The sequence below is a fragment of the Antechinus flavipes genome, chromosome 4 (genome assembly GCF_016432865.1).
Source record: "Antechinus flavipes isolate AdamAnt ecotype Samford, QLD, Australia chromosome 4, AdamAnt_v2, whole genome shotgun sequence".
Lineage (NCBI taxonomy): Eukaryota > Metazoa > Chordata > Mammalia > Dasyuromorphia > Dasyuridae > Antechinus > Antechinus flavipes.
In genome coordinates this window covers 390,786,534-390,806,757 of record NC_067401.1, presented here as the reverse complement: position 1 = coordinate 390,806,757, position 20,224 = coordinate 390,786,534, and the positions used below count along the sequence as shown (strand labels likewise).

Here is a 20,224-nt window from a genome sequence, read left to right as displayed (position 1 = left end):
AATAGTAGAGTTGGAAAAGATCCTAGATAGTGTATAATTCAACTTTCTTGCCATAGTAGATGCTCAATGATTAATGGAAAGAAATAGAATTAAAGCTTCTCATTTTATAAATGAGTATGGTGAGAACCAGACAGATCATATGACTTGTCTAAAGTCACAAAGCTAGTTGGTAGTATAGTAATTTGTGGAATCCAAGTCTCCTTACGTCTAAAGAATAGCACTGGCTGTTAGCATGGTAAGAAATTTAGGACTCCTAAGTCACTGATATCTCAATATCCCAATGCCTAGCCTCAAGGACTACACTGGCCTCCCTTTCACTGTGAGACAGCCAACAAGCAGCATCTGGGCCATGGTCTGTTCTAATGATATTGTAGGGATGTTGATTTTTTTTTTTTTTTGGAGATTAATTGTGGTCTAGGGGAGATCTCTACTCTCCAGCAGAATGGGACAGTTTATTGGGGATGAAGGGGTTGGTTGATTATTTCTGTCTTTTTCTCTAAGTCCCTGTGTTCCCATATGCCATACAGTTCCTGAGAAAGTCTTTCTTGTGTGTTGCATCTTGCTATGAATTGCTTATTATCTTGAACACTGAGAACAGTGAAGAGTTGTTATAAATGTCTGTAAAATAATGTCTTTTTTTTAGCCACTCATAAAATATTTATTTACCACCTTCTGTGTGCAAAACACTCTTCTAGTCATTGGGATATTTCTTCATTCTAAAAGCTTGTGGTATTGTTGAAGAGATAAAACATTAAGTAACAAGTACAATGAGTAATATGTTTAAGAATTCAGAAAAGGCAAGATCAGGGAAGATAAGAGAGGGCTTTGATTTAGGAAGCAGCAAAGTTAGAATTTCAATAAGCAGAATTTGTTGTGGGGGAGAAAGAGTAAGGAAAAGTGGGGTTCTAGGTGGAGCAAAGACCTGAAATGGGAAAGAACAGAATTTTCTGGGAATGGTAATCAGTCTGATTTGCTTTGAACTCAGGGTTTTTGTAGGAGAACAGAGGGAGATAAGGCTGTGTCAGGGTCTCATGACCTCTGACTACAAGTGTCCCATGACCTCTGACAGTAGACTATCCTGAGAGAATAGAGTATAAATAGTTCAGAAGATGTCAAGGACAGCTTGTTGCTGATTTTGTGGCACATTCATCACTAGCACAACCCTGTAATGTTCTCTGTGCTCAAGATATCAGTCAATTCACAGCATGATCCAACACAACAGACTTCTCACTAAAGTAACATAGAAGTAAGTAGGGAAAGATAGCCAGGGCAACAACCCCTCCCCCCACAACTTTTCTGTTCTGCCTTAAAGAACTTTTTTCCCATGAGATCACCATTAATTTGACAGTTATATAAGGTTATCTTATAACCTTATATAGAGAGGGGAAAGACTAGATGAAGGGTTTCGTTTTGTTATATAGTATAAATCCAGTGAAGAGATAAAGGGGGCTAAATAGGGTAGAGGTTACAAGAGGGGGAGAAAAAGAAGTGGATGTAAGCAATGTTGTGAAGATAGGATATCCAAGACTGCTTAATTATGCAGAGGGAAGAAAATATTAACATATTATTCTAATACACTCATGAATTTTGGAAAAATAATAAGATTTAAAAAAAAATTAGGAAAGTTTGGAGAAATAGTTGTGCATTAGGTAATATAATGATTCTGTTCTAAATGTGTAAAGTTTCAGATATTTCCAGGAAATGTAGATGTGTTTGTTCTACAAACGAAAATTGGTATAAAATTGGAATTTGGAGGGAAAATAGCACTGAGTTTACAGATTTTGTATTTATCTATATGGAGATGATAAACATGGAAATTTATGAGGATATATAGAGAAGAGGATACAGAGAGAGTTTCAGAGGAATGGGAGATAGGGAATAGAGAGAAAATTTCTGATCCGGAAAATAGACTAAAAGCAGAATATTCAGACACATAGGAGGAAAGCAGAAAGAGAGAGTGATATCATGATAGCCAAGGAGGAAGTTGTGTAGGGTTGATCAACAATGTCACAGGCTTCAGGAGGTCAAATAGAACGGATTTAGCAATTAAGAGATTTTCAGCAATCTCAAAGAGAGTAGTTTCAGGTTGGTATGGATTCAGAAAAAGGCAAGATCACTTTCCTCAGGGAAGATAAGAGAAAGTTTTGATTAGGAAGCAGTATAATTAGAATTTTAGTAAGAGTATTGGTTGGGAAGAGGGGTTAAGGAAAAGTGAGTTTCTAGGTAGAGCAAAGACCTGAGATAGGAAAGGACGGATTGTTTGGAATGGTAATCTGTCTGATTTATTTAGCCAGGGCTAGAAAGAAAGAGGTAAATGGAAGCAACTAGCAGAGGGATTTAGTATAAATCACCTCTTCTAAGGATTTGAATGTGAAAAGGAGAAAAAATAGGGGATAACTTGAGAGAATGATGAGCTGATTCTTGAATTTAACATATTGTCTATCAATTATAATAGTCTTTCTGTCATAGGTTTTGCAATCCTAGGGTTATCTCTATGCCCTGATTAGAAATAAGAATAAGCTTTTAGTGAGGCAAGGTAGCTATGTATTTAAGGTGATAAGCATCTAATGATTATGCTCTTCATGTCTGAGTTTCAAACTTATTGATTTATCTTTCTGAGAAAAATCTCATAAATAAATAATATTACAAATTCTGAGAATTATAGAATTTCATGCTAAAACATCCTTTTTATGTTTCTATTTTTATGTGAATGAATAACTACTTTATTTTTAGTGCTATGCCCATAGCAAATACTCAATAAATGCTTCTTGGATTAGTGACTGAAAATGCATGGCTGAATTTATAGAAGGGATAACTTTAATACCTAGTGCAAGCAAAACAGTTTTTTTTTGGACATTATGAGGAGTATGAAGAAGAATAAGTATAATCACTTAACTCCAACAAGTTTAGTATGTAGTTTGGAGGATAAGACATGTACACCAATAATAATAGAAGGCATTATGTGATAAGGACAATAAAGGTAGTAGTATTTAGAATTTAGAAGAGGCAAGATCATTTCTCCAGTAAATAAATCAAAGCCTCAAATTAGATGTAGGAAAGGAAGGATTTCAATAGGCAGAGATAGTTGGGAGAGGAAGGAATGCTATAGAAAAGTAACCACAATAATGAATTATTAGATATTTTGAAGTATTCCTTAGCCATTCAACATGAACATTCTTTTGCTTTGATTATCTTTTCAAATACATATGTCACCAAGATGCTATATGATTTGAACATCAGTTATTCATAGTGACTAAAAGAAAACTCTCAATTTGATAACTAAGAAATAAATCATTAAATTGAATTTGGAATTTCCTATACTTTCATTCTTCTGGTTTCAATTAATGTCCTTGATCCTATTGCTCTGTTTTGTTTTGGCTTGTTTTGCTTTTCTTTGTACCGATTATTTTTGCCTTTCTAACTAACTGAAACAAATATCAATCTTGAAAGATGCGTTCTTAGGTCTGACTGTACCAAGCACAGCCTCCTCATGACTGAGATGAAAGTAAAGGTACAGTTGCTAGAGGTATACCCAATTGAAATAGAAAGCAGGATTATAGAATTATGTCATCAAGTTCCTCATGGGATCAAAGATCAAGTTATATAGAATGAAATGTCTCATAGAGAAGCTGAGAAGAGAGTAATAGTCATCAATAGAATCTTATCTATGGCCCTCTGTATATATAAAAAAAAAGAATCTTAGAATATTGACAAAATAAAGGGATCAGATAACCAAATGAAGCTAGTGTACCAAAATCATAGAAGAAGCCAAAAATAAAGGTATCTGGAACAGAGCCATTTGATAAAGAAGTAACTTGATATTAAGAGAAATGAACAAAATATTAAAACTTTTGGGGAGCAAAATGTTTTAACATAGCTATTAAATCTGTGACAGCCTCAAAAAATATGTTTTATGTTGTATAATTTACAACCTGATTGGTGACTGCTAGGATGTGGAAAATTAACTAAGATTTTGGATCTGAATTTGTAGAAATGATAAACCAACCGTGTTTTAAATTCTTACAAAGCAAGGCAAAAATAACTAGAGAAAGATAACAATCCCATGATTCAAAGAGACAGTTCATTTGGAATATGGAAATATATTTGTGAACTAGACATTAGTAAAGTAGAGTTGTCCATGAAAGATATTGAAACAATTTTGAACACACTTATTTATAATGATAAAATGGAAATGATTATGATAACTACAAAAGAAAGTATGATTGGCAGTACTGATAGGCATATGAAACTGTACAGGGCTGGTATAGGACTGTTAGTTTAATCATACAGCCTACTGAGTATATACTGAGTATCTCGTGGACTCTGGTTTTTGATGATTGGCATGAGAGTGGTGAAATTGTATTTATATGACAGAATGGCTGGAATTTTAATAGCAAAATGTTCATTGTAATCACATTTTACAAATGCAGGAAGAAAAGAAGAAAATGAAGTTACTTTGAAAGCCATGAACAATATTTATGATGAAGTATTGAAGTTAGTTAAAAGCAAACTTTACTAAAAGGGATGCAGACTTCCTGTTGTGAAAAATGTATTTGTATTTATGAAGATGCAAAATTCTGATATATATTGATAAGTGGGCCAAAATGTACATGCGGCAGTTGTTAGAAATTAATAGTGAAGCTATTCCTTCTATTAAGAAAAGACAGTAAAAATTTAAGATGTCACCTACTAAACTGTCAAGAGAGATTATTTTTGAATGGTGGATAAGAGGAAAATAAGCTGCAAAATAATTCTAACATTTGCCAAGGACAGAAGTAATAAAGAAAACTTGAATTTTTTCTTTTCTATGTTGTCACTAGAGACAAGGAATTTTGAGCTAATACAGATATTATTATTACATAATAAAAGTATTATATCTGGTTCACTACCACTATTATCATTTTCTCTTCGTCAATTGAGCAAAAAGTTGAAAGCTTCCAGATGAAAAAGCTTTAAGGTAGAGAAGCAACAAAAGCAAGGACAACTGGATGCTGAGTAGGTGGATAAGTAGAAAGGTTAAGCATCGCTCCACTCCCTCCCCTCACACATTGTTTATTCCCACATAATGGAATGGAAAAGCATTTGTTAAGCACTTACTATTTGGTAAGAACAGTGACCAATTCTGAAGACATAAAAAGAAAAGAGATGGTTTCTGCCTTCAGGGAGCACATGCTGTAATTTGGATAGACAGCTCATAAGAGAGGATTCACTTCAGGGCAGACAAAAACAAAACAGCTGGACAGATGGGAAGGATCTGTGGACCTTGGGGAGCAGTGGCAAGGCAGACAGCCCTGAACCAATGACTGGAAAAGGGCTAATGGAGTGGCCCCAAGGGTCAAAGTGGAGCGTCTGAGTCAAGATGGAGATGAGCTGGAAATAGATATTCATTGTCTGGTAGGAGTTTGGTAACTGGATATTAGGGATTAAGTGTGTGTGGGGGGTGGAATAGGGGAAGATGCCCCAAGGCAAACTGATGCTGATCCCTGAATTTGTCCCTTGATGGGTTGAGGCAAGCGAGGGTAAAGTTCTCCTTTCCCTGTATTGGTGGCTCATAGCATTGGTACATTTTCAGGCTATGATGTTGTTGGGTAGGGCAGATATGTAGTATAACAGAAGTAAGGAAATTTCAAGTCAAAATAATGATAATTACAAAGTATGTATTTGTATAAATATGTGTGTATGTATATATTAATGTATATATTTTAACTACTATTCTTGCTGAGTAATATTATTAATTTCATTTTTTTAAAAAGAAAAATTAATTGTCCTTGGAAAAATGTCTTACTCTAGATAGATCATTCTACTTTCATTTCTCTCTCTCTCTCTCTCTCTCTCTCTCTCTCTCTCTCTCTCTCTCTCTCTTTCTCTTCTCTCTCTCTCCCTCCCTCCCTCCTTTTCTCTTTCTCTCTTCTCTGTATCCTCTCTTTTTCTTTTTGTTTCTGTCTCTCTATCTGTTGCTCTCTGTGTATTTCTGTCTCTGTCTTTCTCTCTCTCTTTTTTTCTCTACTCCCCCTTTTTTCTCTCTGCCCCTCTGTTTCTCTCTGTGTCTCTCTCTCTCTGTCTGTCTTTCTCTCCCTCTCTCTTTCTTTCCTCCTTCTCTCTTTCACTCCTTCTCTCTCTCTTTTCTCTCTATCCCCTCTTTCTTTTTGTCTTTGTCCCTCCTCATTTTTCTTTCTGTGTATCTCTCTCTTTTTTTCTCTGTGACTCTGTTTCTCTCTGTGTGTGTCTCTCTGTCTCTGTCTCTTTCTCCCTCTCTCTTTCTCTCCCTCTTCTTTTCTCTCTAATCCCCTCTATTTTTTTCTCTCTGTTCCTCTTTATGTTTCTCTCTCTATCTCTCCCTCCTCCTCTCTCTCTGTCTTTCTCTCTGTTTCTTTGCTCTTTGTGTCTCTCTCTGTCTCTGTGTCTCTGTCTTTGTATGACATGGTTATACTGGAATACTTTATAGTGATAACTTCTATAACTTAAAAAAAATGATCATGTTGGTAATGTGCTTTATATCTTGTTTGAGCCTCACAGCTACCTATGAGGAAGGTACCCTGGGTATTCTTATTTCTATTTTAAAGGAAGAGACTGAGGTTTGGAAGAATTTCATATCTTAAGCATATAAGTGGGTAGAGTACCACCCTGAAATCAGGAGGACCTGAGTTCAAATCCAGCCTCAGACACTTAACAATTCCTGGTTGTGTGACCTGAGTTCAAATCCAGCCTCAGACAGAAGTCAGGAGGACCTGAGTTCAAATCCAGCCTCAGAGGATAGAAAATTGAAATCAGGAAGAACTGTGTTTAAATTCTCCTTCAGACAATTACCAGCTGTGTGATCCTGGGCAAATCTCTTAACCTCTCTTAAATTAGCACCTATATCAGAGTATTATTATTAATAATATAAATGAGAAAACATAAATAAAGAACTCTGCAAACTTTAATATGTTACATATTGTCATATTTCAATAGTGCTCTTTTTTGGGATCATATTTGAAATTTTTCTTGGCAAAGAAAATAGAGTGGTTTTCCATTTCCTTTTCCTTCCAATTCTTTTTATAAATTAGAAAATTGAGGCAAACAGGGTTGCTCACACAGTTAGGAAGTATCTAATGCCAGATTTGAACTCAGGCAGATGAGTCTTCTTGACTCTAGGCATGGCACTCTATTTATTATACTACCCAAATGACCCCAAATTCTACATAAATATTAGCTATTAGTAATGTTAGAAGCAAATTTTGAACTCAATTATTCTTGACTATAATTTAAGTACTATTATAAAATACATAATTGGTGCTATATTAGCTGCCAAAGTTACTCTTTTCCATTAGATTTGTGCAAAGGGAATGTATATAGGCAAACACAATCAGATTTACTTAGCTGTCACCATTTACAGCATGATCTTGGACACCTGTTTCTGGAAGAATATATTATGGACTAAGCCATGGCATCTTGTATTAACTTACCATGTAGTTGGGGCAGAAGTCTTTTGGACTAGATGCACAATTGGGACTGTCAGCATTTTTAAAACATTGATTCAGCACTGGTTTGGGGTTTTGCTGCATTTGCATCTGAGGTTGAAGTTGACTCCTTTACTCATATCATGTGGCAAGAGGAGAAGGCTTGAAGATCTCTTCTGTCTCTAACTTTTGGCTATGTGACCCCAAGCAAAGGATCTGGATCTTGTGTTTTCATTTTTTTTTATGTTCTAGGTACAATGATGAGGTCTCACATCTGGAGCAAAAGCAGGAAACATGGAGATCGAGGAGGCCAGGAATCTAGTCAGATGTAACCAGCCCAGAAAGGATACTTGAGGTCTTGGATTCCAGGGCAGAACAAGCTAATAATGCCAAGCTTTGGACTTGAATTTTGAGGGGAAAATGGTATGTAGGACTTGAGTCAAACTATGGATCCCTAAAGCCATAGGTCCCTCTATCTGTTTCTCTCTCCACAGAATCTGAGGTAATAGTGGGAAAGGACTATTCCCCATAGTGTGCTAGCAGATATTTAATAATAAACTCTTTGGGGGGAAAATATTCTTGACATACTTTTAAGTTTAATGGGCATTATCCATCAACTTCTTAAGTCTTGATGATCAACAATGAATATATTCATGCCCTTTCATATGGTGTTTGCTGTTTTCTCAGATGTCAATGCTCACATTAGAAATTTAATAATCAGCTCTTCTGTACTATTTTGAGCTGACTTTAGAATGCCTCTGCCCAATTCTTTTGTAAAAGCTAATCTGATGTGGAGTTCTAGTCTCCGGGCTATGAAATGGGGAGATCAAAATGAAAAAGTCTTGAGCCAATGGCACAAAAAAGAAATCCCTTCCACTCCTTCAGTGTACCTGAAAACCCTGACAAGCATAAAATATAATAGCTCTGGCTCTGAGAAAGTAGTATTAATGTCAATTATATTACACTTCTGTAACCCAAACTGATAAAGAATACAGACACAGCAATGCCATCTTCACTTTCTCCTTCGTAGTTACAAATTTTAATGTTAGCCATTTCCTACACTTGGGCATGAGTATAGTGACTTTTAAGGAATGCCTTCTCACCTGAAACCTTGCCTCTCAGTATTGGAGCTGCAAAAACAAAGTCAGAGTCAAAGGGTCCTGAGGACTTGGGGCAGAACATTCTGTCTGTTTTTAATTCATTTGGATTCAGGAAATGTCTAATTTAATAAAGAATTCTATGAAGTCTGTAGGAATCATGAGACAAAGGGGGATTTATGTTGTTTCTTCATTCTTGAAGAGGACCGATGTCTCAAGGAATTCCTGGAGAGAAAGGAAAGATAATACTTTTCCAGTAGGGCTACACTTGGGATAGGTACTCCCTTCCAAGGCCTGATGATCTAGACATTCCTGATTTGCTTTTTCAAACATGTGGTATTAGCTAAATATACTCTTCTCATGGAGAGATCTTGCCTATGCTTTGTTCTCTTGGTCCTTCTCTTGCTTCATTATGGTCCCAGGTCTTTGATCTTTTCTCAAGCTCATTGATCCTGGTTCTGTTAATTTCTATAGTCATCCAGGATTGGTTTCTGCCCGTGATCACTTGGGCCACTGCTCATTCAGTTTTCTTTCTTTGGTAAGTCATCTCAGATAGTTTTTTAAAATTCCTAATATTCTAGCTCATAAATTTTCCCAGATAAATTTGACTTAGAGCTATGCTTATTTCCTATTTCTATTTATTTCATCTAAGTGTCCACTCAGCCTTGCTTTAAGTCTTTGTCTTCTATGCCCTGTCAGAAAGTTGTAGAACTCACCTTAAGTAAACTCAGCTGAACCCCTGGCCATCTTGGGCAATATCTTAGGGATGATGCATTGCTCTGTAGTGACATTCTTTCTTATAAACACAGAACAATCTCATTTCTCCTGTGACAGCAAAATGAAAAAACCACATCAATCTCCTATTTAATTAACAGTGGAAAGCCTACCTCTTCTCCCCCCCCACACCCTCCAAGAAGTTTTTCCCAATTAACTCAATTCCGTTGCCCTCTAGCACAAATCCTTACCCACTTCCTCTTTTAATAATTTTATTTTTTTCCTCTCTATCCTCTTCTATTAGGTAAGGCTAAGCATGGAAACAAACCTAGCCTTTAATATGGAGTCTCTACCCCAATATTCTACTATATTCTATTCACATTTTTGATGTTGACTAAAAAGATTTTCCTACCATGTTACTTAGATAAGTAACAACTGTTTCCTTTTTTTTTTCCCTATGTACTGCCAACCAGGCAAAACAGAACAAAATGAAAATGATTATAAAAACCATGACTTTTGTTCAAACTTAGTCATCAATAGTCTTTGGCTTTCACATTTTTCCTTTCTCTCCTTTGCCTTTTCTTCTAAAAATTGATATCTGTGAAAGTCTGATCATTCTAAGCTTTCTAGTTTTAATTGCAGCTGCATACTACTCTTATCAACATGTAAGAAACTGAAATAAAATAGGAAATTTTTGCTGAGATTTGTAGATCAATTGCCTTGTTGCTATGGGCATTTAATTTCTGGCTAAATCAGTGAATTTTTCTATCCTATGTAAATGACCAGGTAGGACATTTGATCAACATTTTCTAAATTCATAGTAACTGACCCTGACACCACTTTCCATTAATTTTCTACCAAATGCAAATGTGAGCAACCTTCTAACATTAACCTGGGTCACCACATCATGAAGATTTAAACAAAAATGGGTTCTCTGGTTCAGGAAATAGATGTTTTAATTAAATATAGTTTCTGCCATCAATTAAGCACTGCTTTAGTTAGAGGAGAAAGGCACAATTTCCTACTTCCCAACAGCACTGATGCTTTTGTTCTTTTAGAATCTCAGGCCCTGAATCATTTTTCCACAAAGGTTGGTTGATGAACTACCTTTCATGCAGTTCTGAACTTGCTAACAATAGCAGCTTAGGTAGCATCATGCCCCTCAAAATTAGAACTATATGATATCTTAGAAATAAATAGAGCCTTTGTAAATGTCCCAATGTGACTGCAATCAAGTTTCCCCATGCCCCACTTTATCATTTAAAATTGCCATTTATCAGTATATGATGATATCTCTAATAATATAGTTTTTCATGCATGTATCTGTTACTCAAAATCGTCTTTTTTTTTTTTTTAACCCTTAATTGACTTCTATCAAATGAGATGCAATGTGGGTCTATATATTTACACACACACACACAGACACACACACACAGATACATATCCACATTATAAACGCAAATAAATCTCTGCGAGTTTTAATGATTTTCATTCTCATCAAAGTGGCACAACAGCTAAAGCACTGGGAATTAGGAAGACTTATTTTCATGAGTTCAAATCTGGCTTCACACATTTACTAGCTATGTGACCCTGTATAAACCACTTAACTCTGTTTACCTTAGTTCCTCATCTGAAAAATGAATTTAAGAAGGAAATGGCAATCCACTCCAATATCTTTGCCAAGAAAATCTTAAATGGGGTCACAAAGAGTTGTACATGATTGAAAAATGATTGAACAACCAAATTGACATATGCTGATTATGTGACTCTGCGCAAGCTAGTTAACCTTTCTTTGCTGTAGACAACTCTCTAAGAGCTTAAGTTGCTTAAACAAATAAATAAAATTACCACCTTACATTGATAGAGGATATTTCTTTTTTTAAAATATTTTCAAAATATATGCAAAGATAGTGTTTGATATTCATCCTTTCAAAAGCTTGTGTGAAGATATTTCTTCATGTGGTTATCCTTATACCAATTAAATTACAGGTCCAATCTTTATCCTTATACCTAATGAAAATAATAACATTAAGTAAAATCTATATAGTATTTTAAAGTTTGTAAAATGATTATTTTGAGGGCCTTGATTAGATTCATTATATTACCTGGTTAGGACTTTTAGAAAGTCTTTCATTCTTTTTCACTGCCAACTTATCAAAGAGATCTATAAAGGATGCATATTGAGCATATTGAAGAATAGCACAAGGGGAAAACTTTTGAAATCTATGACCCTGCTGATTTAGGAATCTAGAATTTTTTTCACTTCCTCTTCAATAGATACCCACAATTTGAAGATTCAATATTAATTATGTGATTAGGAATACTTGAGTAAGAATGTAGATTCATAGGCTAGGTGACAGAGAAGAAATTTTAAAGATCTTCTGATCTTAGATGATCATTTTATAGATAAAGAAACTGTAGTCCAGGGAACATAAATGATCTGTCCAAGGTCAAGGTAAGTTAGAACTCATTGTCAAAAAATGTCTCCTGACCCTCTGGTACCCTTTGTACTTTATCATGATATGGTATAAGAATAAAAAAGTTTTCATAAACATAGGGAGTAGAGCTGATGACTAGCAAATGTTTCCATTCAACTGTGAAGTTTTCTGTTTAAATAGTAAAGGATAAAAATGAATTAATGTAACTTTTTTTAAAAAAAAAGATGTCAGAAAATTATCAGAATACAGACACCTAGGTATAGTTAGATACGTCACTCAAAAACCCTTCATCATCAGCTTTCACCCTAGTTTATTCTTAAAGTTGAACCCTCAAAGGCTTTGTCACCAGCTTTAAGGGCTTCAGAGGCCATTTCCAAGTACTTACAACTGCTTTTTTTTTAACTTGTGGTTCTGAAAATCTTTCCAGTGCTTCCTCCTAATTCTAACAATTATTTCAATTCAAAAATTCATTTTTTTAACTGTAACAGCTCAAAGAAATCAGAGTCTCTGAGTATTTTCACATTTATGATGGAAAATAATAATAATAATAATGATAGAATGGATTTTGTTTATTCATTTTTCATTATTTGAAACTGACAGATTATTCAATCAGGTAAAGCTAGAGCTCCTCTAAACATAAGTAGCATGTTCATCTCCTCCGTATTCTAGCTTCTGATTTTGTGTTTCATTGGACTTTTGTTTCAAGCAGCCCAAATGATTTGAGTATATATGGAAGATTTTGAAATAACAGTAACATCTATAGCTAGGTCTATTAAGTAGAGCTACTTTGACTTTTTAAATTATTTCATTTCATACTCAACATATTTAGTTTCTTCTTACTATCCTTTGGGAGAAAACATTGACTTAAAAAACATATTGGTCCAGGGACTTGAGGATCTGATCTGGTGAGACCAAAACCGAAAATGTAAGGGCATAGAGGGCAGAAACTACTGATCTATGACTTTGCTAATATTGTCTTCAGTCTCAGGATAGTTTTATGATGCAGTGAACCACCTAAATAAGAATAAGGTAGAGGAAATACAATATGTATCTTTAAAATAAATAAATAAATATATATAAAGCTGATATCTCTTTAGAGATGGATATTAATCTATTATTCTGGAATAAATGCTCATAGCTCTTATACTAGTATGTGGAATCTAGCAGGTGGAATAACATGGTTCCTGTTCCTTTTTTTGTTGAGGCAGTTGGGGTTAAGGGACTTGCCCAGGATCACATGGGTAGGAAGCTATATTTGAATTCAGGATCTACTGACTTCTGAGCTGGTGCTCTATCTACTATATCATCTAGTTCCTATTCTTAAGAACTTCAAAACCTACTCAGGACACAAAACAAGAAAAAAATGACAGACAGGTAGACAATAAGTAAGTACATTAAAGGCCCAACGAATAGTCCTCCCATGACCTTATCATTAGAGGAGTTAGGACTCAACAAGGATTATCTATTGCACTCCCAGTTAAAACCTGCTTTGTTTAGGTAGAAGTGAGGAAGTTTTCAAAGAACACAGTCTTCACTAGATTCTTACCAGAAATGAGCTATTAAAAATGGTGTTCAAGACTGGGGCAGGTAAAAGGAGTAGAAGTAGGATCTCATACTTTTAAGTACAAGGTCATTGCTTTCCATGACAACAACTTAGAGAATACAAGATTGGAGAGTGAATTCAAATATGGTGAATAGGCTGAATCTTGTGGTAAGATTTCAGTTGCTAATTTTTAGCAGAATTTTCTACTTCATTATTAGTCAATAACCCCATGACTCGTTTATTAAAATTGTTTTAGAATTTTTGCATTTTATCTTTATTCAAGCTACCATGCAGGGTACAACATGGGAGCAATTACCTTTTATGGCAAAAGAAGCAAGACTAGATATGAAGAAAACATATCTTTCAATCACACTGAAAAGAACTGAAGTTTACAGCTGACACAGCCAAAATGGAGAGCTTAATTCATAAAACTCTTTATCATTTACCACATTTCTCTAAAAGAAAGTCAATGCAAATCAGAGGCACTAAACTGGTATGAGGCAAAATCAGAAGGAAGTCTAAGCACCTTTTCTAAAGACTTAGTATTCATTCTCTATCTACATTTATAATGTTTTCAAGTAATTTGGCTTCTGCTCTCATCAGCCTTTGCTCAATAACTCTCAGAACTGGGTGTTCCAATTTCCTTCTACCAACAAATTGAGATAATAGCATAGCTACTGTGAGAACGATATAATAGTCTTTTGGGCAAAATTTCCAAGGAAATTAGTAGAGATTCCTTCTAAAATAGAACTACCACAAGAATAGCAAAAGTCTTACTGGCTTAAAATAGATAATGCTTTTTCATATCCCTCTAATGCTGCCCACTTGTGACAAAGACCGCCTAATATCCTAACTTCTGTCTTTTTGACTTTCACTAAGCCAGAACTTGGAAGAATGACAGTGGACACCTCTCACTAATTTTCACATCAGAATTCTCAGAAAGTAGCTAAGTATATCTTTTAGGGTATAGATTATCAGTTCCAAATCGAAGAACTTTAGTTCAAATTTTGACTGACTTTGGGGAAAGTTGCTTCACCTCTTTGGGACACAGTTACTTCCTCTACAAAATGGACCATAAAAGCTTTAAGTCTATATTTAAATATCCATAGCTACACCTATCTATATTTAAATCTATGATTCTATAATACTGTGATAAACTAATAGGTTGTTTTTTTAATTTCAAAGGTTTTACAGATGGGAAAGGACAACATTTTACAAATCAAGAAATCTAAGAGGACCTGATTTTATTTCTTATACTAATTGCTAGGTTTGACATAGTCCTTGATCTCAATAGCTTGCAGTCTAATAGGGAAAGGATAAGTATGTAAATAACTAATACAAGAAAGAGTGAAATAAGCTTAGTGACTCCTGCATATGTAGCACTTTTTGATTTGTAAAACAGAAAGTACAAAGGAAAATTGTAAATAACAGAATTAGAATTAGAATCCAGGACTCCTGTCACCACACTTAGTAGAAAGCCCTCCATATCCTTTTTATTATTATCAGTAAAGAATTGTTATCTGAAGCAATTTTTGACAATCTCTCAGACTTTACTTAGTTCTGCTGGTTCAACAAAATGATAGACTATAGAAGTCTATACTATAGATTATAGAAGACTAAAGCAGTATGGCAGAATGCAAAGAATCAAGGATCCCACAGATAGTATGTGTGACCCTGGGCAAATCATTTAATATTTGCCTTAGTTTTCTCATCTATAAAGTGGGAATAATCATAGTACCCTACTTGAGAGAGTTGTTAAAAAGAAGAAAGGAAAAAAAATTCTCTAAATCATTATTGATTAGAGAAATGCAAATTAAAATAACTTTTAGATATCATCTCATACTTTTCTGATTGACTAAAATGATAGAAAAGAGAAATGGTAAACATTGGAGGGGATGTGGAAAAAATGGGACATTAATGTACTGTTGATAGAATTGTGAATTGATCCAGCCATTTTGGAAAGGAATCTAGAATTATGCTTAAAGAATCCTAAAACTATGCATACCCTTTCACCCAGCAATGCCACTATTAGTTCTGTTTCTCAAGGTGAACAGGAAAAAAGAAAAGAAACTTAGGTGCTTTTAAATATTTATAGGCGTTTTGGGGTTTTTTAAGGGGGACAGTAGAAAAGAATTAGAAATTGACTGAATGCCCATCAATTTGGGAATGATTAAAAAACTTGTGATATATGATTGTGATGGAATACTATTGTGCTGTAAGAAATGATGAACTGGCTGATTTTAGAAGGAAAAAAAACATGGAAAAACACACCAAATAATGAAAAGTGATGTGAACAGAACCAAGAGAACATTGTATACAATAATAGCAATATTGTTAAAAGAATAATTTTGAGTTACCAAGCTGTTTTGAGTATTACAAATACTCAAATTAACTATAAAGCATCTATGAAGGAAGATTCTATTCACCTCCAGGGAAAGGACAGATAAAGAGAAACATGCATAGTGTGATTTTACCTATATTTATAAAGAGATGTCAAATAGTGGCCTTCTCTAGTACAGGGTGGGGAGTGAGATAGCTCAGAATTTAAAATGTAAAAAAATTAATAAAAAAAGAGGGGATAATAAAGTGCTTTAAAAACCTTAAAGTGCTATATGAATATGCAACTTTTTATTTTGGTATTATATTATTATCCCATTACATATGTGTATATGAGTGCATATATATATGTAACTTTATTTATTTTTCACATTATATTATTATCACATTACATATGTTATATAAATAATGACAATTAGGTGACACAATGGATAGAGTACTAGACCAGAGGGAAGAAGATCTGAGTTCAAATCTGACTTCAAATATGTATTATATGGTCCTGGGTAGGTCACTTAATTTTCTTTGTCTCAGTTTCCTCATCTGTAAAATGATCTGAAGAAGGAAATAGCAAGCTACTTCAATATTTTTGCCAGTGTGTAAGATATTTCCTACAATAGTGAGATCTACCAAGGAATTCAAACAAATATAAGAAGAGTTGTTTAGGGATTACAGAATCAGCAACAAGACAAAAGGTTTGTCTCAAAAGAGAATTAAGTCAAGTTATCTTAAAACCTTATGACATCTCCTTCTAGTTGAAAAGTCAACTATGACAAGGTCCCTGCCAATACAGTACTTTACCTGTACCTTTCCTTTGCATTTCTGCTTTACAAATTTTAATGTGCTACATATGTGGGAATCACTAAGCTTATTTCACTCTCCTTTGGATCAGTTATTGCATTGCATACTTATCATTTCCTCATTATACTCCAAACTATTTGAGAGCAGGGGGCTGTGTTAAACCTAGCAACTAGTATAGAACACATAGTAACACTTGGTTGATGTGAATTGTTTAAGATGTTAAATGTTTCTACGATCCCTTCCAGTTTCAAAGGTGGCCAAAACATTGACAAAAGCATCAAGCCAATACTTAAATTTAAAAAAAAAGCATCCTAAAATATACAGTGTGCTTATCTCATAATTATATCAACATCCCTCTGTCCCTGCTACTTTGAAGCCAATACTGGTAATCCATCTCCCTGGAACTTCCTTTCTCTGACCTGTGCTGTCCTGTGATCTCATAATATCTAGTTCTTTTCACCTTATACTCTACCATTTTAGTTACAAAGTTTACACTACTTTGTCATTTGTTGCCATCATTGCTTTTTCTTTTCTATTTTGTAACTAAACTTTTGGTGTTTGAGACTAGGGTAATATTCATTCACACTTGTTATTTGTCTTAAATCCTTTCCTAATAACAATCCTCTAAATTATGTAGCATGGGACTATTATCCCCATTTTTTAAAATGCGGAAGTTGAGTCTTTTTAAGAGTCATTTGATAGACTATAAAGAGGGAGCATGTGTATGCATGGGTTAACAAGAGCTCACAGTTGTCCATAGTTGAAATAAAAATTTTATTAATATCTTTTGGTTTTACATTTTTTCCTTTATCCTTTATTCATCCCCTCCAAGAGAATCATCCCTTATAACAAAGAATATTTTTTTAAAAGAAAAGAAAAAGAGGAAGAGTGCCTCCCCCACAAAAAAATAAAACCCTCACTAAAACCAATGAGTGAATTTAAAAAGTTTGAAAATATATGCAGTGGTCCATATCTGTGGACTTCCCATCTCTGCAAATTAGTGGGAAGGAGTGGCTTCTTAGAACTTTTCTCATACTTTGCAATTTGGCTACTTTTGTTTTTGATTGTGTTATGGTTGTTCTTTCCATTTATACTGCTGTAATCATTATGTATACATTTCCCCCTGATTCTGCTGATTCCTTTCTGTTCTTCCCTATATTTATTGTTTTCATTGTTTCAATCAACACAGTAATATTACATTACATTCACAAAATATGTTTATCCTTTGCTCGGTAGATGGACAGCTACTCTGTTTTCAATTCTTTGCTTCCAGAAAAAAAATGCTTTTTAAAAAATATTTTGGTTGTTTATATGGATTTTCTTTTTATTAATCACCTTTTTAGTATCTATGTCTAGTTGTAGAATTACTAAGTCAAAGGTCATAGATACTTACTTGCATAATTTTAAATTGCTTTCTAAAATGGTTATCACAACTTCACCAGTAATCTGCTACAATGGCTATATTCCCACAACCCTTCCAACATTGGCTATTTCCATCCTTTCTTATTTTTGTCAATTTACTGGATAGAAGGCAAAGCCTCAGAGATGTTTTGACATACATTTATCTCATTAGTAGTAATTTGGAGAATTCTTACATATGCCTATTTAATAGTTAAAATTCATCTTTTGAGAATTGCTTATTTCCTTGATAATTTGTAGTTAGCAGCCTGTCATCCATCATCTCATTACCCATCTACATAAATACATACAGAGATATATACACATCTATGTGTCATACATAGATGTATATATTCATACATATTTATATATCTTAGATTCTTCATCCAAAATCTTTATTTGAAAAATTTCATGCAAAATCTTTTCCAATTTGACCAATTCTCTTCTTCTCTTAGACAGATTAATTTTATTTATTCAGAAGCTTTTCAGTTTCCTGTAATCATTCATACAGTTTATCTTCTCTAATTGCCTCTGTCTTTTGTTTGGTTATAAATATACCTCTTACCCATAGCTGTGGCAGATACATGATCTGCTACTCTTTTAATTTTTTGCATTTATTGAGATAACGTGGTTTTGATGTCTTTTTATATGATTATATTGATTTCCTAGTGTTGAACCATGTTTGCATTTCTGGTACAATTCCAACTTGTTATAATGAATTACTTGTTTGATGAATTACTGTCATCTGTATGACAGGATTTTATTTAAAATTTTAATTAAAATTCATTAATGATATTGGTTTATAGTTCCTTGACTTATTCTTCCATTGGGAATCAGGACTACATTTGTTTCCTAGAGGAGTCATAAAGCATAAAATACTTTTCCCCCAACTTTTGAGCTTCTGTGTTATTATTTCTTCCTCTCAATCAATGATCTTGACTGATGAATTTAAAAGAATAACAATGCCATTTTAAATATGGCAGGGCCAGGATTCTTTTTTGGTATTTTCTCTAAAACTAGCACTATTTCCTTTTCTGAGGTTAAATGAATTAATTAAGTTATAAATTTAGTTCACTTTTAGTTTGGGTGTTTTGTATTTTTTAAAGTAGTTTTGTATTTAATTTGTATTCTCAAATTTGGGGGAGAAACTATTCACAATAAGTTCTGATAATCTTTTTTATTTTTTCAATTTTTTATGATTTCACCTTGAATATTTGCTATTTGTTTGATTTGACTTTTCTATTATTTTTAATTGTTTACTAAAAATTTTTCTTTTTTAAAGTCTTTTCTAATTAGCATCTTTTAATTTTAAAATTTCTATAAAGTTTTGGAATCTATTTTTCCTCTGATTTTTAATACTTCCTCCATTTTGCTTATTTTTATTTGTATGGTTTCTGACTTTTAAAATGCATATTGAGTTTATTAATCCTTTCCTTTTCAATTTTATTTATTTACATTTTTAAGAACATATTTCTCCCTAAGAACTGATCTTGCTATATCCCCCAAATTTTGGTATGTTTCATTATTATTTTCTTTCATATAATCATGATCTATTTCCAAGATTTTGTTCTCTGACTGTCATTATCTAGGTTTTCATTTTTTAATAATATTTTATTTTTCCAATTACATTTAAATATAGTTTTCAACATTCATCTCTGTAAGATCTTGAATTTCAAATTTTTTTTCTCTTTCCCTCATGTATCTTCCCTTTTTCCCCAAGATAGCAAATAATCTGATGTAGGCTGTATTTGGGCAATCATTTTAAACACATTTCTATATTAGTCATGATATGAAATAAATATCAAAACAAATAAATTTTCATTATTAATTGCATTTCTTTTCTGTGTGTTTTATGCTCTATTTATTGATAACTAGTTTTTATTGTATCATGGCTTATTAAGGATGTGCACATTCATTTATTTTCATTTTCTCTAATATTATGATACATAGTCAATTTCTGTAACAGTTCTGTAAGAAATATATGATATATACATATATATATGCATATTTTTAGTAGTCTCCTTTAGAAAATACTAGAAGTCTTTTAGTAGCAGCTGTGTAGTACAGTGGATAGAGCACTAGGTTTTGAATCAGGAAGACTCATCATGATTTCAGATCCATACTCAGTAACTTGTTAACTATGTGACTTTGGGCAAGTCATTTAATTCTGCCTCATTAAGTAAGCTGGAGAAGGAAGTGACAAACCATTGTAGCAAACAACTCTAATATTTTTGCCAAGAAAATACCACCTCACTTCTGCAAAAAAATAAATAAATAAATAAAAGGGGGAGTCACAAAGAGTCAGACATAACTGAAAAAGAAATCTTTTAACTCTAATTTCTCTAGTAATTTGGTTAGTTCTTAATTCCTTTTTTGTATATCATTCCTTTAGATATTTCCAAATCATAGAGGAAGAGAATGAAGCCACTTATCATTTTATTATCTATAATTTCTTGTAAT

The 20,224-nt window shown here is 33.5% G+C and overlaps 1 pseudogene; it reads left to right on the top strand.

Moving 5' to 3' along the window:
* Nucleotides 1-3,490: 3,490 nt before the first annotated feature.
* Nucleotides 3,491-4,391, top strand: LOC127560009 (DNA-directed RNA polymerase III subunit RPC6-like; annotated as a pseudogene).
* The last annotated feature ends 15,833 nt before the right edge of the window (nucleotides 4,392-20,224 follow it).